Raw genomic sequence first — 24,157 nt, 5'->3', positions numbered from 1 at the left:
TAATTCAATCAGTCCACCACATGAACTTAATTGACCCTGTCCTAGGGCTCTGATGCACAGTTTAACAGAGGCCTTAGTTGTTGCTGAAATGAGGGGGGTATGACAGCATTGGATAAGATTGTCACTGTGTGGACTTTCTCTGTTCATGGATCCTGGAGAGCTCCGTAATTCTCCTGGTGGTTCTCCTTCTGCCAAGGCTGGTTCCAGTCAGTATTGTATAAGAGGAGAAGTATAGCTCTAGAACCCTGCTTTGCTAGGTTCCTCAACGTTCTACTCTCTCCCTCCTATTTAACTTCTACATGAAACTGCTAGGTGAGGTCATCTGTCAGCAGAGAGTTAAGTACCATCAACATGCAGATGATACTCAATTATACATCTCTGCCCTGGGTTGACTAAGTGATGCTGTCAAATTTCTTTCCCAGTGTTTGGAGGCTATGGGCAAGAACAGGCTTTGGTTCAAGCCAAGCATGACTGAGTGGCTGTTGATTTTAGGGGCCCCCAGTTCTGGAGATTTTCCATCTTTAGCACTGGATGTGGGTTGCACTCCCCCAGACAGAATGAGTGTGCAGTTTATGTGCCCTCTTGGACTCATGGCTATTGCATGAAGAGCAGGTGACAACTATGGCCATTTGCACAGTTCCATCTTGAGTGTCAATTGTGCCTGTTCCTGGATCAAGAAGGCCTGTTCATGCTCATTCATGTCTTAGTCACCTTCCACTTGGATTATTGCAATATGCTGTACATGTCACTGAAGATCATCCAGAAGCTACAATTGGTCCAGAATACAGTGATGCAGGTAGTTATGAGCATACCATGTAACACCCCAATTTCACAATCTATATGTTTCTAGATGCAATTCAAGGTGCTTGTTGAAACCTACTTATGTCTCCCCATAAGATCTGATAGTGTGGGCACACTTCGAGCCTCGTCCATGAAACAATGACATTTAATAAGAGTGCCTGCCCTTTGGAACTACATACTGCCAGCTTCTACCCTCTCTCCTCTCCCACCAGATTCAGATGGCCCAGACCCTTATGGCTTTAAACACTTTTTTTCTTCCAAGTACTAGGTTAGGACATTGAATAAGCCTGTCCGGAAAATTGATTTAGGGTTTTGAACATACTGTGTTTTGGGCTTCTGTTTGTGTTGTTTTTTATTGTATTGTGGTGGGTCCTTTATGTGTATTATCTTGTTTTGTTTTTAATCCTATGTTAGCTGCCCAGAGCTACATTTTGTCAGTTGAGTAGCCTTATACATTGTTTAAATAAATAAATAAATAAATAAGAACAACAGACTAATACTGAAGGTAGCTCCAAAGGGCTTTCACTTCATTCAGTCTATAGATCCTTTATGTCCCTTCAAAGAGTCTTGGAAGATTTCTCAGGTACCAGAACCAACAAAACAGATTTCCACAGCTGAAAGCAGGTTGTCAAGGGTGCACACAACATCCAAGGATGCACACATGTTCAACTCCATGAGAAAAAAATAATTCTCCACCTCACCTTTGTTTTGTGGAAACTGTGATCTCTAGGTGCCAAGTCTGCTAGGAGGAAAAAGACAAGAAACTGCCAAAGATCCCCAAGTTTTTCCATGAAGGAAATGTTTCCTAGGAATGTTTTTCTGTCTCTTTGATCAATAGCTTGCAAAAGGCAGTACTGCCAAGAGGTTTATGCCCAGGCAGTCTTTCTCAGAATCCATGGCAATGATAACAAGTACTGATTAAGGACCACAGTAGTAATAGTACATACTAAATTCAACAGGAGTTTATCTGTTTGTTTAATCAATGACATCATCAGGTCACTCCGGAAGTGACGCCATCAGGTTGTGCCGGATATGACATGCATAACCCTAACCCTCCCCTAGATATGATATGCATAACCCCCCTCCCCACGTGATGCAGCGTTCACAAGGTTATAACCTTAACCGGACATGACGTGTTGAACCTAACCCTATCATCAAGAAAGGTGTGACGGTCAACCTTAGGGTGTCTGATTAGTTTAACCCCAAACCTAATTCTATGGGAGACATTCAGATCAAAACTAAGTAAAGTGAATAACAGAACCCTAGGCTGCGCTGTATTTGGGAAGCAAACCCTATTTGGGCCTTGTGAAATAAATAATAGCCTAATCATGCTTTTAATTTTCTGGAGTTTTAAAATCAGCGCCTGAATGCAGGAAAAGGAGATCCTAAAAAGGCTTTATTTCTATGCAGTTTTAAAATCACCCCTCAAATGTGGGAAAAAGAACTTTTTAAACCACAGCAGCCCCAGAATGATTAACCTAACCCTAAACCCAACCCATATCCTAAGGAAAGTCAAAATCAGACAGCTTTACCTTTTGTAAAAGCTAAAGATACATAGCTTGCATTTATACCAGACAATTCCTATTCGTCTAGGGAAAGAGTTCTTTGATGACTTAAATAAAATTGTATTGAAATACATTTGGCAGGGTAAAAAAGCAAGAATAAAGCTTAAACTACTACAAGACGCAAGAGTAAGAGGTGGGTTTGCCTTGCCTAACTGGGAATTATATTACCAGGCGACAAATTTGATGTGGATAAAGGATTAGATAACTTTAAGAAATAATAGATTATTGACCTTAGAGGGACATGACCTGTTGTTGGGCTGGCATGCTTTCCTATGGTATAAGGGAACGAAAACACAGGGCTATTTTAGAAGGCATTATATTCGAGAGGCATTGTTTTTAAACTGGGAGAAGACAAGAAGACAATATTATTTAAAAGTTCCATGATGGATATCCACTATCGAAGCCTTCTCTTATCCAATAACATATAAAAAGGAACAAACAGTTAGATATACTGAGATATTGAATGAAAAGGGTGAACTTAAAACTATGCAAGCGTTGGAAAAACAAGGTATAAAAATGAATTGGTTTTCATATTTGCAAATACAATCTAGATTTGATAAAGATTTTAAAGCAGAAGGTATCTATGATAAGCTGACTGTTCTAGATAAAATTTCGATGGGTACTGATGAAAAGGTGATTAAAAAACTTTATGGACATTTACTAGAATTTAAAATGGAGGAAGAACAGGTCAAAGAAACAATGATTGCATGGGAGAAAAAATTTGGATATGGAATTGATTTAGAGAAGTGGCAAAAACTATGGTCTCAAAACTATAAAATGACAATGTCAACTGCATATAAAGAAAACTTGTATAAGATGTTTTACAGGTGGCATTTACCCCCAGCGAGGATCGCGAGAATGTGTAAGAACAAGTCCGATTAATGTTGGAAGTGTCATCAGATACCTGGCTCATATTACCATATGTGGTGGACATGTTCAGAAGCCAAAAGATATTGGATTAAAATCCACACATGGTTGGAAAAAATGACAAAACAACATATAGACTTTAAACCAGAGACATTTTTACTGGGAATTATACCGGAAACATACAGTAAAGAATTGAAATATCTGATTGTAAATGTTTTGACAGCGGCTAGAATTGTATTTGCTAAGAATTGGAAGAATGAAAAACTACCTATGCAGGAGGAAGTTATTAAGAAAATTATGGAATGTGCTGAGATGAGTAAACTGACATTTGAAATTAGAGAGCAAGAAGACAAACAATTTGATATGGGATTTGTTTTATCAATGGTTGGACGAAAAGATATAGTAATGTAATAGATTAGGAAATTATATAATAGAAACTCGATAAACTGATATAAATTACTATATATATATATATATACTATATTATATATATATATTACTATATTATATATATATATATATATTACTATATTATATATATATATATATTACTATATTATATATATATATATATTACTATATTATATATATATATATATAGTAATATAATATATATATAATCAATGGACAAAAATGATACAAATATTATAATGAAAGCTGGTGTTATAGATAGACTAGTCACAAATGATTAATAATTGATAACTGATAAATATATAAATATATGTTGGATAGATAATATGAGAATCTATATAAATGGTGAGTGAAGACTATGAAAGGATGGCACAAATGATTGGTAACTGGCTGACACATGGTTTAAGATGGAAGATGGTTTTTATGTTTTTTATGTTCTTGTTTGTTTATGTATGTTTGTGTTTGTTGTAAAAAATAAAAAACTTTAAAAAAAAAGATACATAGCTTGCAAATTTTAACCTGAAATAAACATCCATGTGCATGCGTGTCCGCACACATGCACACACACACACATTTGCAAATTTAACTGATAACACAAATACACACATGCACGTAAACATTTTGAAGCATGACCTTAATAACATTTTATTTCCATCCCCCTCCCCTCCCTCCAGCAAAGCCAGGAAAATTTAATGGAGGAGACAAATACACAAGCAGCAGCCAACCAAGCAGCAAGTATTCCACAGTGATACTCATTATTGATACATCTAGACATGTCAGAGCCATGACTCTGGGCATGCACAGACGTGCTTGCAATGGATGGGAGGGGATGTATGCATGTCCAGACTTGCTCTAAGCACATGACTCAATAACGTGACATTATCCATCTGCGCAGGCGTGTTTGGAACAGATGGGAGGGGATGTATCCACATCTGGGCTTGTTAGAGCTTGTGATTTTGTGCACGTGCTGAGTTGTTGATGTGTCAGCTACAGGCCGCTGTGAAGTTCAACGGTTTAAGCTCCAGCTTGCATTTGAAAATAATATGGCAGACCCTGATGGTGATTTGTTTGATGTAAAATTGACCCAAACCTCCAAAACGTGGACGTAGACTCAGAAAAAAAACTGATCCATGTTGCTTCTTTGATGAGAATGCTCAGGATGAGCTTATAACCTTGTTATTTCAGGTTCTGTAAATCAACCAATGGTAAGTAAAAATAAACATTAAGAAAAATAGTATTTTATTAGTTGAACTGGTAGCTCAATTCTATCATATTTCCTGTTTAGAAATGAAACTGCTTCAAGATGCAGGATTGACCCAGATTCTGAAAGATTCTGTTATCAGGATCTTACATCATTGTTTAATTGGATGTCTACAAGAAGATGAAGACTGAGTCAATGCAGCCAATGAAACACAGTTTATTCAAAGTTTATGCAGTAGACTTTCCAAGCCTGAAGTCCTGTGGATCATCACAACCATTTCCAACAAACTGGATAAATTATATTTCATAAGAAACACACTGTGCGAACTCTGGGCATTCATACAATGTATTGAGAAGAACCCTAATCCACTTTCAGTAATGTCAAACATTGAGGCTGAGTTACCTGTATCTCTGAAGTGGATCATATGTCGGAATGTAACAGAAATTAATTACAAGAAACTATTAACAACCACCCAGTGAATTTTATAATAAATTCCACGTGAACTCTGCTTTATTTATTTTGTTAACCCTTGTTTAACCATGTCAGATGGTAAACACAGAGATGCAATTTAATCACAACACATGTGATATTATTCAGACAGGCCTTCCTGGGGGTTAGGGTAAGGGTTTTGATTGGTTCAGCAAAAGGTGTTAAGAATTCAGTGTCTCTGGTGGAATTAGTGTGTGATGTCAACAACATGTATAAAGTACTATAGGAGGCCCATACTGAAACAGACAGGAATGCAGGAGTCTGAATTACCCAGCTATCCATCTTGCACCATTTGCCAGCAAAGCAGACCCATTTCAGAATGGATGTGACTAACGTAAGTAATTTATGGCTACTTTTAAGATATAGGACCTGTTAGATGCAATACCGTATTTATAACTTTTTGTTGCTGTTGGTTTCTTTCATTAGAATGAAGTCTCAGACTGACAATGCCTGAAAGCCTATGAAAGTATTATTTTTCCTTTCACACAAATAAATTTCGGTAGACTCATGTAAAATTTCTGCAGCAAAACTGATCTCTGCTTGTCTCTATTCTTTTCCTTCAGAATGGGAGGAAGATCAGATCTTTGCCAATTTCCCAATGCCCACAGATTCACAGTGGGCTCTGCAGATTATGGACCCCAAGCCTTCTACATCCCATGGAGCGCAGGGTCATTTAGAAGGTAAAAATATCCACATTGTTTTATCCAAAATGTAAGCAGGTTTCAGAAAACCATTAAGAGTCATTGTATGTTTATGAATACTGCCAGTATTATTTTATTCATTGGGGTTACTGTTGTTTCTGTTGTTTTATCCAGAGCCATCCTTCAAAAAAGCAGAAATGCATGGTGGTGGATTTCCTACAGACTCCCCAGATAGTATCAGTACAGAGCGGTCTATACCAGAACCCCTGCCAGCAGAGGAGATGCAACAATCAGCGGGGCCAAGTGTTATAAATACCTGGAATTCAGACAATGTGTACCTGGAGAGTATTCAAACGTGGGAACGATTTCTTAATAATTTCAATGCCGTGGAATATTACATTCATTATAGATTCATAAACCTTGATCATATTCGCTCATTCACACAGACTATAGATGTTATTCATAATGAAATACAGATTCTTTTGAACAATATTTCTAGGGAGATAAGACCCAGTGACTTTGTTCAGCTCCAGCTGGATGCAGAGGGTCTAAATCAACCTCTCTTTTCTGTTAGGAACATACAGATGATTTAAATGCTGATGTCTTCCTGAGCCACGTTGAAAGCATGCTACAGAGCAATGTTGAAGGGTTGTGGGGTGGCGATTTACAACTAGTGGTTACCATCATGAAGAACAGAGAGGGGGGAGGACTTAGGCAGTTAAGCACAGTACTATTCACTAGGGTCTTGGAGAAAAAAAGACGCCATCTGATTGATTTCAATGTGGAGGGGGAATTTCTGTATTTTGCTGGCTATTTGTTGTATTTGTTAGACACTGGGTCATTTACAAAGCAAGAAATCATTACTATAGCCAAGGATCTCCACAGCAGATTGGGCATTTCCACAGAAAACATGGTCAACTTTTCACAGGATTAGCTAGGTACAACCATAAAGATTTTGTTTTATAATCAAGGATGGTGGCATTTTTTTGTCACAGGCAGACCCCAATAGGAAAAAATGGTATTTATATTGTTACATAACAAACATTACTATGGAATCAAAAACATCAAGGGTTTCCTGGATGAATGTTATTTCTGTGAATTCTGCCACACAGGATACCACCACAAATTTACCCATGATTGTCAATATTTCTGTCATGCATGTCTGAAGCATGCATGTCACGAGGTGGATGTGGAGAAGACAAGATGCTGTAAGTGCAAACTGTCTTGTCGCTCCAAGGCATGCCTTGAAAGACACATTGGTTACCAACGATGACAATGTCCCGGATACAGAGGAGCCATTAACCCACAGCCACTCCGTCTTGCCAGGGTTCAGCTGGAGCCTGTTGTTCCCCATCCAGACCTTCACAGCCTCCAGGCACCGCGAGAGGGCGGTCACGGCATCACTTACCTCACCAGGGATGGAGATATATAGTTGAGTATCATCAGCATACTGATGATACCTCATCCCATGTTGACGGATGATCTCGCCCAGCGGTTTCATATAGATGTTGAAAAGGAGCAGAGAGAGAACCAAACCCTGCAGCGCTCTACAAAGGAGGGGCTGAGGATGGGACCTCTCGCTCCCTATCACCACCGATTGGGATCAGCCCTGGAGAAAGGAGGTGAACCAGCACAGGACCATGCCACCTACCCCCAATTCCCTGAGCCGTCCCAAAAGGATGCCGTGGTCGACGGTATTGAAAGCTGCTGAGAGAGCAAGGATGGTCGCACTTCCACCATCCCGCTCCTGCCAGAGATCATCCATAAGTATGACCAATGCTGCTTCCATTCCATAACTGGGCCTGAAATTATCTGGACCCTGATTGATAAGGGTCCAGATAATCCATTTCCTCCAGGACCCTTTGGAGCTGTGATGCCACCACTTTCTCAACCACCTTCCCCTAGAAGGGGAGGTGGGAGACTGGACAAAAATTGTCCAGTATGGTAGGATCCAGGGAGGGCTTCTTGAGGAGGGGGTGCACCAACGCCTCTTTAAAGGGTGCTGGAAACACTCCCTCCTGCAAGGATGTATTAACTATTGCCTGGATCCAACCACATGTTACCTCCCGCGCTGCTTTCACCAGCCAGGAGGGACATGGGTCCAGATGACAAATGGTGGCCCTCACAGTCTGGAGGATCCTGTCCACTTCCTCAGGAACAACAGGATCAAACCGTTCCCAGATAACTGGGCAAGAACAATCCCCTGTTATCTCCCCAGACCCTGTGCCACGCTCAGAGTTCAACTTGGAATGAATCCGTCGATTTTATCCTGCAGGTGCTCTGAAAATTCCTCCATGCGGCCCTGCAAATGAATCTCCAGCTCCCTCTTACCAAGGAGGGATCTAGTGATCCCAAACAGGGCCGCTGGGCGGCACTCTGCAGACACAATAAGGGCGGAGAAGTATTGGCGCTTTGCTGCTCTTATCGCCACAGTGTAGGCCTTAATAGCGGCTCTAACATGTGTTCAGTCAGATTCAGTCTGTGTCTTCCTCCAGTGGAGCTCTAGATGTCTCTTGAACCTCTTCAGCACCCTCAACTCCTCCGTAAACCACGGGGAGTGTCGGGGCTGATGTGGCAAGAGAGGTCGCATAAGCACAATCCTGTCCAAGGCCCCAGCTGCCTCCCTATTCCAAGCAGTAACCAGGGCCTCTGCTGGACCATGCAGCAGGTCCACGGGAATGCTCCCCAGCTCCCTCTGGAACTCTGATGGGTCCATCAGGCACCGGGGGCGGACCAATCGCATAGGTCCTGCCTCCCTGCGGAGGGGGGTGGCATAGGAGAAACTCAGGGTCACCAGGACGTGATCTGACCATGACAGCGGGGAAAGCTGTACATCTCCCCTCAGATCACTTTGCCATTGCTCAGACAAGAAATCTGGCATGTGGCCATTGTCTCGGGTTGGGTCCCGCACAATTTGAGACAGGCCCGTGGCCGTCATGGTAGTCATGAACTCTCGAGCTGTGTCCGAGGACCGTCCCAGGGATGGCAGGTTGAAGTCCCCCAGAACCAATACCCTGGGGAACTCCACCGCCAGCCCCAAGATGGCCTCCAGCAGCTCAGGCAGGGAGGCTGCCACGCAGCAGGGAGGCTGGTACAGTAGCAGCACTCCCAACTGTTCGCGGGCACCCAACCTAAGAAACAGTGTCTCACAGCCAGAAACCTGTGGAGCAATGCCCCTGAAGGCCACTAGAGACTCTCGGATGACAACAGCCACCCTCCTCCCCTGCCCTGGCACCTTGGCTGGTGGCACACCGTAAACCCAGCTGGGCACATTTCCAAGAGGCGCACCCCCCCCTCGGGTCCCAGCCAGGTCTCAGTGATACATGCCAGGTCTGCCCCCTCCTCAGTGATCAAGTCACATATGATGGGGGCTTTTTTTTTTAACTGACCTGGCATTAAGCAGCAGCAGCCGGAGGCCAGGGCCCCTGTGAACCTGCTGGTCAGGACCTGGGAGTGAGCAAGGAGGGCCGGAACACGCCCCTGGTAGCTCACACCGGGGGCGTCTTCCCCGAAGATGGCCCACCCTCCTGCTCCCGCCATATCGTCCCCTACCCATCACCACCTCGATAATGTAGCCCACCGCATCATCCCCGGGGGTGCCAGGCCCAAGTACCTCCAATCCCAGGCCCTCGGAATCCCCGGTCTGGGGCAAAGGTCCCTCCATCCAGTCAGGCATCCACATTCAAAACCAAACACTCCCAGGTGAGGGGAGATCCCACCCATGCACCAGCTCACGCTCTCGGCGCTGGCTGGGACCCCCCCCCCCCACCAACCTCACGCCACAATCACACTCTGCCCCCCTGCACAACCTTTCTCACTAGTCGGCAGGGCGGGCATCCCATACACTCACTCACACCTCTTGGCTCTCACCCAGCAGGTGGACCCTCACATCCCCATATGCTCCTAGACTCTCCCCAGACTCTCACTACCAGGAGGGAGTCCCAGATACACACTGGAGGGATGCCACAGCTCTGCACTGCTCTGCACTGGCACTGGGCGGCATTAAATAGGGGTGGCTAGATCCTGAAGCCCCAGTTCGCCCCTCTTGAAAACAAGAGTCAATTGGGATGCCATCCGGTGCCCCCCCTGCCACCCAACTGTTCCGCCAAAGCCGAGCAGTCTTCCTCCACAGTCGGATGGCTGCCTTATATCGGGGCCTGCTGGAGTTCGCCACACCGTACAGTGCTGGCTGGGGTCTGCTGAGCCTGCTAGGCCTGGAGTCCATTGGGTCCATTGGGTCGTTGGGCCCACTGGGCCTGGGGTTGGAAATGCTGTGCTGGGCCCCGCCAGAGTCTGTCGCATTGTGCTGCTGGTCACTGGAGCCTGCCACACCACGCTGCAGTTCATCTGGGCTCCCCGCGGCTCGCTGCACCCCACGGGGGTTGGATAGTCTAAAAGCTCACCCCCGATTACATTAATGCGCATCTCAGACAAAAGCAGGAGGCCAATAGTTACCCTGACTGTGCAAAACAGAACTGGATAAAAATCAGAATTATGAAAAGATGGAAGGTGTCCGCTCATGTCGTGCGCATATTGAAGTAAACCCTGCTAAAAGGCAAATTGCCAAGCTCTTTTTAAACTCACTATGGGATAAGCTGGGGCAGAGCACCAATCACACAACTGCATCTGTGGTGACAAACCCTGAGGAATTATTCAAATAACTTTTTGTACCCTATTATGAAGTTTCCTCATGTGAGTTTGTGGACACAGAGACAGCAGTTGTGATGTGGAAAACAGCCAAACACTATCCAACCAAATCCACATGTACAAACACATTCATTGCCAGTTTTACAACAGCTTACACACGGCTGGAATTATACAGGCTACTGGAGGGCTTAGGTGAGAGGTGTCTGTATCATGACACCGATTCTGTCATTTTTATTAGCAGAGAGGGGGCATGGACACCATCATTAGGTGATTATTTAGGCCAACTGATGAGTAAGATCCCTCCAAACACCGTGGTCACAGAGTTTGTGGCAGCAGGCCCCAAAACGCTTTGTCAAACGGGGAGACGGTACTAAAGGTGAAGTGGCTTACACTAAACAGTGCTAATTGTGATAAGGTTAATTTTGACAGCTTGAAAGATTTGGTAGATGATTACTGTCTGTCTGGGGAGGAGGGAAAGAAAGAGATCAAGGTAGAGAAACCAGGGATTGTTAGGGTTAAGAAACAGTGGGCACTAGAAATGCGGGTACTCAGAAAAACTCTAAAAGTAGTATATAATAAAAGGGCACTCAGGACTGAGGATTACTGTACACTACCTTACGGCTATTAGGCATGATGGAAAACACTGTATAGTTTGTACACCCTTTCTCTTGTATTATAAGCAGGCCATCCAATTCTGGCAAATTCTTTTTTTATCACACAAATGTTAGAACATGGTGATGCTGTATTGTCTCAAATTTCTCAAAATGTTGTATGGTTTTATAGTTGTTGGCAACCTCTGTACAAAGAACTACTTAATAAATTCCCATATATTAAGTTTATGGAGGGTCTACCACCTTCTTTTGATGATGATGATTTGTTTCCATCTAACCAAATCAATTTAGCAGTGGTAGATGAACTAATGGCCTCTGCCGCTGACAGCAATCAAATAGAGAAGGCATTTACACAGTACATTCACCACAGAAACCTGAGCATTATTCTCATACTTCAAAACCTGTTTTTCCAAGGTAAGAAAATGAGAATAGCTCTGAATTCCAAATATTTGGTTTTATTCTGCTGTCCCTGCGATCAGATGCAAATTGTCACACTGGCTCGTCAGATGTACCCCACTAACACACAGTACTTTTTAGAGGTGTTCCAAGATGCTACTCACAACCCGTCAGCTACCTTTTGGTAGATTTGGCAGCCATTACTCCAGAAACCTCCAGGATTGGCCTGTTGTTTACACTGAGAAAAAGAAGAGTAAAAGAGCAACAGCTCAGGCATCATAGCATTAGTTCATCCAGGATGTCAGAGAGGGCGCACAGAAATTGCGGGTTTTTTTAAATCTTAGTAAAGGCCGGTCCAAAACAGAGAAAGGCCATCTTATGTAGCGCTAATAATGATCTGGTAGGCACGATAGCAGAAATAGCCCTGAACACTTTAAAAGGAAACCTTCCTCTGAAACCTTCACAATTCCGCACATTAAAGAGAAAGAAAGGTATCATTAAAAAGTTGAGTGATAGAAAGGTCTCACTTAAAAAGAAGAAACAGATCTTCACCAGTCAGGAGGATTTATTGGACCCTTATTAGGGGCTGCTATTCCATTGCTGACCAGCCTATTAACCGGATAAACCATGGACCATGCTGAGAAAATGTATCTGGTGTCATGTCATCAGATGGAGCAACTACAGGGCAGGGTGCCTACTATGGGGGCTATGGCCACTAACCGGCTGGATGATGAAATGCGTGCCATTCTTCAGAGATCTGATTTGAATGAGGATGACAAGATTAAGCTCTACAGTTCTGTGCTGCAGAGGTTTCTAAGACTGACCAGCAAAATGAGTCTGAAAAGGACAGGCTGAATCTCATTTACCCCCCACAAGAGCCTTGGTCACCTCTGACATCACCAGAATGACTATCTCTACAGGACATGACAACGCACAAGGTCCTAGATGGTGTGAGCACACGTTACAGAAAAAATGCAGAACTTTTGCTGAACAAAATGAAACATCATCGGAACATCTCATCCTGGGATGATTGTGGCACCTTCCAAGTCAGGGCTATCTAGCAGTCTTCCATAAGAATCAAAAAATTCACCATATCCAGGAGATGGGAAGGCTGCCTGCCGGAATGCTGTAAACCTTCATTCCCACTTGATCAATGGGATATTTGGCATTGGAGGACAGCAAAGCTTCCGCATGACCCAAGCGCACTCCTGGTGCTACTTTTACACAGAGAGAGGCCGACAGGAGTTGCATTTTGTAATTCTCATTGGCACCCTTCATCGGACAAAATTCATTTCTGCTTCTTGTGAGTTTGACTTTCACATCAACCCCGTTAATCAGCAGCTTGTCTTGAAAAAAGAGATCACTATGCAAAGGTCCAAGCAGGTCCCATTTACAACTTCCAGCTGTGTGTCTCACTCTCACTCTGAAGCCTGAGTTGCCTGCAGGTGTCAGCAGGGTGCTCTCCATGAGGGTTGAGTCATCTTTGTAAACCCCCCCCCCCCAGCTGTAAATTGGGTTCCTAGGGCATCACCGCCAAAATTCAGAATCAGTTCAATGATGGCATGGTAAGAATAACAATGATGGCTCTGCGTAATGAGACGATCTCCCAAGGTTACATCAAGCTGGTTAAACAGCAATGCTATAGGGTAGTTGGTCAGTGCCACCCTGGCACCATCACCGATATCCATACCATTGGCCTTTACAATCTTGCAACTCATATACAGCAGGGTGCTGTTTAAATCCGTGTAATGCTCACCATGTCCTGTGATAAAAAAATTCCAAGGGTCCATTGGGTGATAGCGTGGATAAAGGGGGGATCTCAACATACATGCTGTTTTCAATACTGGTTTGTGTAGGTGCCAGTTGAAAAAGATCCAGTTCTGATTTCATACATTCCTCTGAAGCCTCATGGATAAATGCCATATTATATTATGTCTCATTTGTCACAGCACTTCCTCTTCCATGCACATCTCCTCTTTGTATGCAGGGTTTTTTTTTCACAATCTTTCTCTTTTTAACTGGAATAGGTGACCCCATTGCATAATTCTTCCTGGCCACAACCATACCCGAACCCCCCTGTCCCCCCTCAACAACACGGGATACAAGCTGTTCTGCCACATCTCTGACAATGTTCTTGGCTGCAGATTTCACATGTAGTTTAATGATTTCTAATCCTTTCCTCAGAAAAGGCATTGCTTTTTGAAAAAGTCCATGGAACACACCCCCTAAACCGTAGATGACGGGGGTTCCTCGGAAGCCTGCAAGGCCATGACCAGCTTGTGCCATGTAGTAGGCCACATAGCCTTGGGGGCTCCCGTGCTCCTTGATCACAACCATCCTTCGCTTTTCTGAGGCCTAAAATGAAGCTTCACAACCACCTTCCCATGATAAAAGCGGACATTTTTATTTTGATTGTTTTTGATTTCTACAGTAATGGCGTTGATGTAATGCTTGCTGACCGGAACGTAATGTGGTTAATCATAGGTCACCGTAATGAAATCGTTGTCTTGCCACTGCACAGGCACGCAACTCAGTAGTGGTACACAGAAGTCACCCACTATCTGGGGTCCTACGATGTTTGTATGAACATATAAGGTATTGAATCCTCCGGTCACAGCAAAGGGAAATTTTTCAATGCGGAATCCTGGGAACAAACCTAATATATGTCCAAGTTCTTCACCTACTAGAATGGCATATGTTCCATCTCCTGTAAGATTAAATTTTTGAACCACTGCAGGGTCATCTCAGGACCATTCTCAATGTCTGATATAAGCTTGTTCATATTTTCTACCAGCTGTTCAATGCTGGCATAGTACCCACTTTTCAAAGAAAAATACCACCTCTTTTTCTTGGTAAGAATTTCAAAATGTCCAGCTGAAGTTAATGTGTGCCAACTATGTGGGTACTGTATCTCTACTAGTCCTACTTCCCATGAACCTGGAAGATCCAATGCCCTTGTTAACTGAGTAATAAAATGTGAACTTTTGTTTCATGGAAAAGCAGCAGCCGATGCATTGCTGGGAAGGGTGATATAAAACCCTGCCATATCAAAGATGGCGTACTTCACTCTCCTTAACCCAACTGTTGAATTTCTCTGGCCAGCCTGCCCATTTGACCGGAGTATTTCTATTTTTTCCCCACCCTCTTTTTCTGATCACTTGTTCAATTCTGTATATGCGTTGTTGGTCATCAGGAACCTTTTGGAGCTCCTCTGGGTAAAAAGACCCCTTTACAGGTTCGTCGGCGTAATCTTTTAATCTATGCACCACCCTTTTCCCCCTTGTCCCCAGTTCTTTGATGATGAATATTTCATCTGTATAAGTTTGCTGATAGCCCTTTTCAAATTTCCCCTTCAGTCAGGATAACCTGACGTTATCACCCACCTTAAGATGTTTTTCCATTCTTTTACTTTTTAAAACATCCTCATACAGTCTTATCCACACCTCCCTTTTGTTAGACAAGTTTACAGTATTAGGAACAGTCCGGATGCTACAATAGTAAGTGTCATTGTAACCCTGAAGAATTGTAGGTAAAATGTCTATGTACTGCTGGATGTTTCTAGCTGTAAAATATCTCCAGAGTTTATTTTTCAGGGTACGGTTAAACCTCTCTATAACGGCTGCTTTAGTCTCACTATGGGTGACAAAGTGATGAATGCCATAAGATGCTAAAAGCTTCTTCAGAGGAATATTTAAGAACTCTTTACTGGCATCAGTCTGCATTTTTCAGGGTGCGTGTCCTGTTTCAAAGATGTTCTGGAAGGCAGCTGTGACCTCTCTCCCCGACTTATCAGATAAAGGGTAGGCCCAAGCATATTTAGATAGCACGTCGATAATTGTTAAGATGAACTTTTTTCCATGGTTTTCCTTAGAAAATTTGGAGACATCTATGAGATCAGCCTGCCATTGCTGATCTATGCCAGCCACCACTGTTTTGTTTCTAGGAAAATTAATTTTTGCAGGTTTTTGAAGGGTATAAGCATCTTGTCCTAAAAGCCATATCTTGACTTGCTTCATGGACAGGTTTTTATCATGCTTTCTTCCCTCCTGAAAAAGGGAATCCACACCTCCATAGCTCCCCACACAATCAGGTGTGTAATAAATAGACCTCAGAATCTGTTCATATTTCATTATACCAAAAGAACTCTGACAAATGATCGCACATTGCCTTTAACACATAATTTTATTGCTAATATAGAGTTCAGAGGGGCATGCCTATGCCCTTGGAAAAATACCCTTCAGAAGGAGCAGGAGCAGGAGCAGGAGCAGGAGCAGGAGCAGGAGCAGGAGCAGGAGCAGGAGCAGGAGCAGGAGCAGGAGCAGGAAAAGTTTCATAACATGCTATTTTACCGTAAGTTGGCCTTTCTGGGTGACATTCTGTACCCCCTAAACCATGCCCACAGTCACAAGTAAGCCAATCTTCACTTGAATTGAGCTCGTGCAAATATTTTGACATCACTTAGGATATGGGTTGGGGTTAGGGTTAGGTTAATCATTCTGGGGCTGCTGTGGTTTAAAAAGTTCTTTTTCCCACGTTTGAGGGGTGATTTTAAAACTGCATAGAAATAAAGCCTTTTTAGGATCTTTTCCTGCATTCAGGCGCTGATTTTAAAACTCCAGAAAATTAAAAGCATGATTAGGCTATTATTTATCTCACAAGGCCCAAATAGGGTTTGCTTCCCAAATACAGCGCAGCCTAGGGTTCTGTTATTCACTTTACTTAGTTTTGATTTGAATGCCCCATAGAATTAGGTCTGGGGTTAAATTAATCAGACACCCTAAGGTTGACCATCACACCTTTCTTGATGCTGGGATTAGGTTCAACACAGCATGTCCTGTGCATGTGTATTTTTAGATTAAAATTTGCAAGCAGTATTTCTTTAGCTTTTACAGAAGATAAAGCTGTCTGTGATATTCACTTCCCTTAGGATATGGGGTGGGGGTTAGGGTTAGGTTAATCCCTCTGGGGCTGCTATGGTTTAAAAAGTTCTTTATTCAAGGGATGATTTTAAAACTCCAGAAAATTAAAAGCATGATTAGGCTATTATTTATTTCACAAGGCCCAAATAGGGTTTGCTTCCCAAATACAGTGTAGCCTAGGGTTCTGTTATTCACTTTACTTAGTTTTGATTTGAATGCCCCATAAAATTAGGTTTAGGGTTAAACTAATCAGACACCCTAAGGTTGACCGTCACACCTTTCTTGATGATAGGGTTAGGTTCAACATGTCATGTCCGGTTAGGGTTTTGACCTTGTGAATGCTGCATCACGTGGGGAGGGGGGTTATGCATATCATATCTAGGGGTTAGGGTTATGCATGTCATATCCGGCACAACCTGATGGCATCACTTCCGGAGTGATGTCATTGATTAAACAAACAGATAAACTCCTGTTGAATTTAGTATGCACTATTACTACTGACCACAAACAGAAAATAATCTGCAAAAATGTTTATGTTCTAAAAGCTTGAGTGAACACTTTCAGCCACCCATTCCTAACAGCTAGGTCCAGTGGTTGAGCGGTCATAAGAACACAGGAAGCCAATTCTGCAGAGTCAGCTGTTGGTCCAGGTTGGCCAGGATTGGTGACTTTCATCAGCAGATGTTTCAAACAGGAGTTTTTCTAACCCTACATGGGAGATGCTGCAGGAGAATGAACCTGGGACTTCCTGTGCACATAGTGAGGGCGGTGACATGGGAAGTGAGTGCTGCACCTCCCAGCAATGTAGAAAAGGCTGTCTGGAATGGGATTAGACCAGTAAGGGCATCAGGAGACATCTCTGAACAGAGGTCACCGAAGGGCCTATTAGCATATTAAAAGCAACATAATTACATAATTCCACGCCTCAGGGAGTGGAAAGCCCTTATTTGGTCAGAAGGAAGTCTACACTTATATAACTAAAGCTGCAGAATGCTTGTGCAAGGAGGTAACCAATAGGCGGCAGGCTGACGAGGTATAAAAGGGTTTGTGCGTGTGAATGATACCAAATGAACTGGTTAACAGACCTTTCTCATGCCCAGTCTTATTGGCAGCGTCTTCAGGGATATCACCACTACTGTGGCCAACAATAGTTTGCAGTATTGTTAGGCACCTTAAGACCACGAGGTCTGCTAGAGACATACAACAGGGGTGCAGCTCAGGTGGAATTCTCAGAAGAATCTGACCATCAGTGAAGACCAACTGGTGGGTGATACAGAGCTTAGCCCTGGTCTAGCACAGGTGCTTTAATTTGCCCTGCAGGACATGCCTATGCTGTTTTCAAAGCAACTAAAAAAAGCACCTGTGTAAGTCACGAGCAAGTTACATTGCAGCTAATTTAGAAAAGGGGCAGAAGAGATGATGGGCAAATGTTGTTAAAATCTAGGCTTGCATCTGTGTTACAGATATAGTGAAGATAAAGCTGATGCTGGAAGGAAAAACAATAAAGAATGTGTGGGGAGGAGGGTGATTTTATTCCTTTGTTATTTACTGTATATACCATCTAAAACACTGCATTATACTGGCTGCTGTACAATTTTAAATGCTATCTCAATAGATTTAATAAAAGTAATCCTCAGACAAAGCCAAAAGCAATGGCCAGTCTAGAAAAAAATGAAAACCTTTTGTCTGGCATGGGAGAGACTGGATTACTGGCATCAGTCTTTAAGGCGGACATGTTGAAAATCAGTGGCTGTAGCTAGAAGAGAAATCTCTGACAAACAGGATTCAGGAGACACCCCAAGCCAGGTTTAGAAGTCAGTCTTAACATCAAGGAAAATTGATATGAAAGTTGACATGCCTTTCTCCACTTTGGTCCCAAGACATTTAAAACTTAGAGCAATGAAGACACCTGGAACTAGTCCCAGAAGAACAGCGTCAGCCAGTGACAATCTTTCATAAAGATTTAATAAAGGTTTTTTTGTTCATTTCTTTACAAATTGGAATTAATTCCTGGAACTGTAGGCAGTGGAATACTGCTTGAAGGCTCAGCAGTCCAACACAGATTTTTTTTTTTTAAAGGAAGAAATCAGCAGGAGGGGAGACTTAGCCTCCAGCTATAGGAAGCCGATCAGTGGCCAAGGAAAGTGCTTGGGTGGGGCTGGTCGCAGGTTGAATACTTCGCCTCTGATTCTGGGATTCTAAGGCAAGCAAGCTCAGAGATCTGAAAAACTGTATTTCAGGTTCAGGTTAGCAACCTCTTTGAGGCAGTGAACACACTGAGGATTCTGAGAACATTCTGTGGATACTCAGTCTCAGTAGCCACCATGGACAGAGGTTGCCCACTTCAGGAAACAAGACCCTTCTTCTCCCAGGAAGCAAACTCAGCAGCACCCACTCCAGCTCTCAGGAGGTCCCCTGTTGTCTCAGCCTTGTACCGAAGCAAGTGCCATTCTGCTGTTGCTCACCAAAAGCAACTTTAAAACGAAAGCTGCCTGCACACAGGAAAGTGTTGATAGCATAGAGTGCCCATTCCAATGCCCCTAGTTGCAATGATGCCCAAATGACAAAACATCCATCACTGAGCCTTGCAGTGCAAGCTTCAGCAGTGTTGTGATACACCTTTCATCACTGTGGTCAGGAACAGATATCCAAAAAACTGTTGAGCTGTACAGTGCCCACATAACATCTAATTTTGTAAAAGAATTTGAGAAGCAGCTTCCAAGTTAAGATTAGACCATGGTGTCCTGCTGCTCTAATAGCTGGGATCCATTTAAGGCAGAAGCAACAAAAGGCAGGAAATAGTTAGTTAATATTATGAGATCTTGCGTTTTCACTCCCGAGGAGGGACTCAGGTAGAATTTTCTGCCTTAGGTGCCTGAATAACGTGGCTCAGTTTGGTGGTAGACCTACCCTCATTTGCATCTAATCACAGCATAAACCTGCCCTGGCAACCTCTTTTTCCTGCCACATCCCCACAAATTGCCTGCATCTCTTTCCCAGCTCATGATGAAGGCTAGTGGAAGTCATCCTTAGTCACAGTATTTGCCCCAACTTCCAAGGACAGCCTCAAAGCATGTGAAACCTCAGTCTTTGTGACCTTGGAGGGAAGTCAGGGGCTGCAAAGCCTGGGAAGAGAGGCAATCAAGGCAACAGGGGGACCACCAGAGGGGGTAGCCAATTTCATACCAGTCTAGTATTCTGCCAGTTCAGGGATGGGTGGAGAGGATTTCAGCTCAACAGGGAGGCAAGGCCCTATGCTCTTTTATCTCAGCAAAAGCTCTTGGCCACACATAGAGGATTCTGGAATACCAGACTTCTGCCTCTCAACCTGACTTGAGGATTGGAGAAAACTGTGCATTTGAAGAAAATAATATGATGGTTTGTTGAAACACTAATACTCCACAAAGTTCCTCAGGTAGGTGGGTGGGTGGGTACATGAATTTGCTTAATAAATAAATAAATTTAATAAATAAATTTAATTAAAAAAAAATCAAATAAGCTTATCTCCCAAAATCCACAAAAAGCTAACCCCTGCTTAGTGTGGTAATCATAGTTTAAACTACACATTTGCAAACTTTTCCTCTCTATGCTAATGTCTTTTTTGTAATGATTGAAGCATGGCCTGTGAAACTGAAGGAAGATTGAATCTTTACAAAATCTTGGTTTTCTATAACCTCAGCAGGAGTAAGACAAAAGCTCTAATCAAAATGCTTTAAAAGCAGAGAAATATTTGCATCTCACTATTCCATTTCATATTTGTGGAACCAGATACAGAGAATATCAAAGGTATTCTTTCAAAGCCTTTTTTTTTAAAATTGTGTTGTAGGATGTAATTCTGAGAGTCCAGTCCTATCCATCCCCCCTCCATGCCAGCCTTGCAAACGTCTGCTCAGTTCCAGGGACTTTCCCAGAAGAACCTCCCAGCACGTTGGATGCATCAAGCCCAAAGGCTGCAAGCACTCAAAAGTATGGAACAAAGAGTCAGAGGGGCCTGATTCAAGCTACTCAGTCAGGTTTCAGGCCTGATTATGGGAGAGAAACAGCACTGGTCACACTTTCAGATGATCTCTGGCGAGAGCGGGATGGGGGTAGCCCATCCATCCTTGCTCTTCTTGAACTCTCGGTGGCTTTTGATACCATTGACCGTGGTATCCTTTTTGGTCAGCTGCAGGAGCTGGGGCTGGGAGGCACAGTTCTATGCTGGTTCAGCTCCTTTCTCCAAGGCTGAATCCAATCGTTGATAGAGAGCGAGAGGTCCAACCCACGGCCCCTACTTTGTGGGGTGCCTCAGGGTTCGGTGCTCTCACCGCTCCTATTTAACATCTACATGAGACAGTTGGGTGAGATCATCCAGCATCATGGTATGCGGTATCATCAGTATGCTGATGATACTCAACTATATAGCTCCATCCCTGGTGACCTAAGTGATGCTGTGGCTACCCTTTTGCAGTGCCTGGAGACTGTAGGGGCCTGGCCGGGGGACAACAGGCTTCAGCTGAACTCTGGTAAGAAGGAGTGGTTGTGGGTATGGGCAGCCTCAAGATCTAGGAGTTTATCAGTTTTGGTTCTTGATGGGGTTGCACTACCCCAGACAGACTCGGTGCGTAATCTGGTAGTCCTCACGACTCCTGTTCAAAGAGCAGGTGGCAGTTGTGGCTAGGAGCGCCTTTGCGCAACTTCATGTTGTGCGTCAGCTACGCCCTTTCCTGGATCAAGAAGCTCTCCACATGGTCACTCATGCCCTGGTGACCTCCTGGTTGGATTACTGCAATTCACTCTACATGGGGCTACCCTTGAAGAATATCTGGAAGCTACAGCTGGCACAGAATGCAACAGCACGGACAATTCTGAATGCCCCTGGGGGGGCCATATAATACCTCTGTTACATGAGCTGCATTGGTTGCCGGTTTGCTTCTGGGTCCAATTCAAGGTGTTGGTTATCACCTTTAAAGCCCTTCATGGCACAGGACCAGGTTATCTGAGGAGCTGTCTCGCCCCCATTATATCAGCCCACCCCACTCCATCTGGCAGAAGGGGCATGTTGCTGACCCATCCAGTCAAGGAATTTCGACTGCTGGGGTCTAGGAAGATGCCTTTTCTGCTGTGGCCCCCACCCTGTGGAACAACTTACCACTCGAGGTGTGATGGGGGCTCGCACCAGTGGAAGTGGCTTGTGGGGTAATTGATTCTACCCGCCCCCGTCATCTTGAATGTTTTTAGTCTTTTTATGTATAGGTTCTTTTTTATATAGTCGGACTTTTTAACTAATTCATGTGGGGTATTTATTTTTTAAAATTGTTTTCAGGCTTTACTTTAACTGTGAGCTGCCCAGAGTCACCCTCTGGGGGAGACAGGTGGCATACAAATTTAATTAATAAATAATAAATACTTGAAGAGGAATAGAAATGAAGACTCCGTCCAATTTTCGTAGGACTGAAAAGGCATCCCTTCTGCAGCTGGACGCTTGGCTTCAAAATATGGATTCTTGCCACTTTCTTATTGGCAAGAGAAAAAAAAAATAGGCTAAAATTTAACCTGAATGGTCAAAAGGTGCTGCTGCTTTTTAAAGAGTAAATTATCTAACTGCTACATGAAGGAAAAATACATTAGAGAACTGACAAAATCTGCTGCAAGATTCTTTGGACAGGAAGAAACAAAGGTGAGGGAAACACAAAATTGCAGTTAATATTTTATCTATCCTTCCTTTACCAGAAAGAATGTCAATCTTGACATCCACCCTTTGAACAGAAAGTGAACTGGGGCTATTCTTTATTGGTGACCCAGAGAGACAAAGCTGTGATAATAAAACAGACATACTTATTTCTTCCCAGGCTACATAGCTCATTTCTCGTGCAGGTTTTCCATTTCCAAAGAAACAAGCATGAAGCCAAGATACAGAGATAACCTCCCTAGAACCTGAGAGTTTGCTGGTTGCCATGAAGGCAAGTGTGAGAAGATATAGTCAAAGTGCAGTCATATCCACAAGGCTGAATAGATTGGGTGACAAGGCGTGGAGGTCACGGAGAAAGTAAATGTTCTTGACACTTAAAAGCCACAAGGGGAAAGGGAAATGGCAGAAAGTTATAGAGAACATTATCACTTCATCTCTCACATGCTCATGTGAACAGAGAAAATTTCTTCTTTGGAGGCCTAAGCAATAGGAAAGTACAGGTAGGCAGAAGAAAGCTTACAAGAATTAAAGCAGCCCACCATCTAGGACACTGCAGTTCTATAAAAGAAAAGGAGAGCAGGAAGGATGGAAGGAGCTTCTGCAGTGGGTCATTCATTTATCCACTGAGTTTGCAGTTAAATATTTCCAAGAATTTCTTTTGGAACTTCAGATGACAGAAGCTGTCACCACTCTGGTGCCTTCCAGAACTTGAGTCTGTAGCAACTCAGAAGTTCTAGTCAGCATGCTTGGTTGAGGATTCTGGGGTTGAAGATGGGAACCAGCTGATCCCATATATCAAGACCCTCACAACAGCTCACTACCAAATAAGCAAGATTCTCACAGATCTACTCAGAATGCAGGTTTATTGCAAGAAAAAAAGGGTTAGGTTACAGAATCTTGGAAACTGGATATGTGTATCTTGGCCTGGAGATCAGTGAGTATGATAAGGCAGGGGCTCCTTGATGCCTTTTATCTTATTTCTCACATAATCTTAGTTTAATGGGAAACACGTTAATTGTTTATTTGATACCACAAAATTGTCCATCTGTTCTTGTTCTGTAATATTTTCATTCAGTTTCCATTCCCAGAGCAGAAAATTCCACCATATTCCATTACAAAATTCCATTACAGATAATTGTTAGTAAATATATCACAACCTCTGAACTTCAAGGCTACCAAATTCCATACCAAGTATCCATTAATTTGGAAGAGTCAGTGGAAAAAGCTTGAAATCTGAGCCAGTAAGAATATATAAAAGTCCCTAACATCTTTGCACTGAGTGGTCCATCAACTGTTGCTTATGGGGCTTTGTTCTTGTCTATAATAAATATTCTAATGTAGCTATGTCTGCAAGTCTTCTGTCAGGCCAACCTGAACTAAGGGTAAACTAAGATTCAGGGACCAATGTTTTACTGCCAAACCTAGCGTAGAGCCTGATATTAAGATGTCTCCAGGGCACCAGGTTGGGTAAGGCTAGATGGACTATTGGCAAGATTTAGGCATCTTGTTCACTTGATGCACTGGCTAGGATCCTCTGTCTGTTGAGAATATGTAAACAATTATCACATATATATTGGAACAGAACTACTGCTCCAATGGGTAGGACCTTAACTAACTGGTTCAAAAACCTAGAAAGGGAATTGCAACTATACATGTAAGAACTTCCTCAGAATATGAGCCATTTGACTGGCAAAACCAACAGTTCATAAGGTTCATAAAGATAAGGAGATCTTGAGGTTCCTTCCAACCAAATAATTTTAAGCCAATAAACTATGGGAATCTTTTCCATGAGAATATATGTGTTGAAAAGGATTCCTTATATTTTCATCCAGGCTGGCTAGCTCTCTTAGACACTGAATAGCCCCCAAACTCCTCTACGTACATCTGTCATTACAGGAGAAGCTTAGTGAAGGTTAGCGAAGAATTACAGGAGAAGCT

At 43.2% G+C, this 24,157-nt stretch overlaps 1 pseudogene; it reads right to left on the bottom strand.

The window, feature by feature from the left end:
• Window positions 1–8,439: 8,439 nt before the first annotated feature.
• Window positions 8,440–9,248, bottom strand: LOC148216457 (uncharacterized; annotated as a pseudogene).
• Between the last annotated feature and the right edge of the window lie 14,909 nt (window positions 9,249–24,157).

This window comes from Python bivittatus, unplaced genomic scaffold (genome assembly GCF_059951505.1).
Source record: "Python bivittatus isolate LINGU-HERP-01145 unplaced genomic scaffold, Pbiv_v1 ctg000190_np1212, whole genome shotgun sequence".
Classification (NCBI taxonomy): Eukaryota; Metazoa; Chordata; class Lepidosauria; order Squamata; family Pythonidae; genus Python; species Python bivittatus.
Note: the sequence above shows the minus strand (reverse complement) of the source record. Positions and strands in the feature narration are given on the sequence as shown.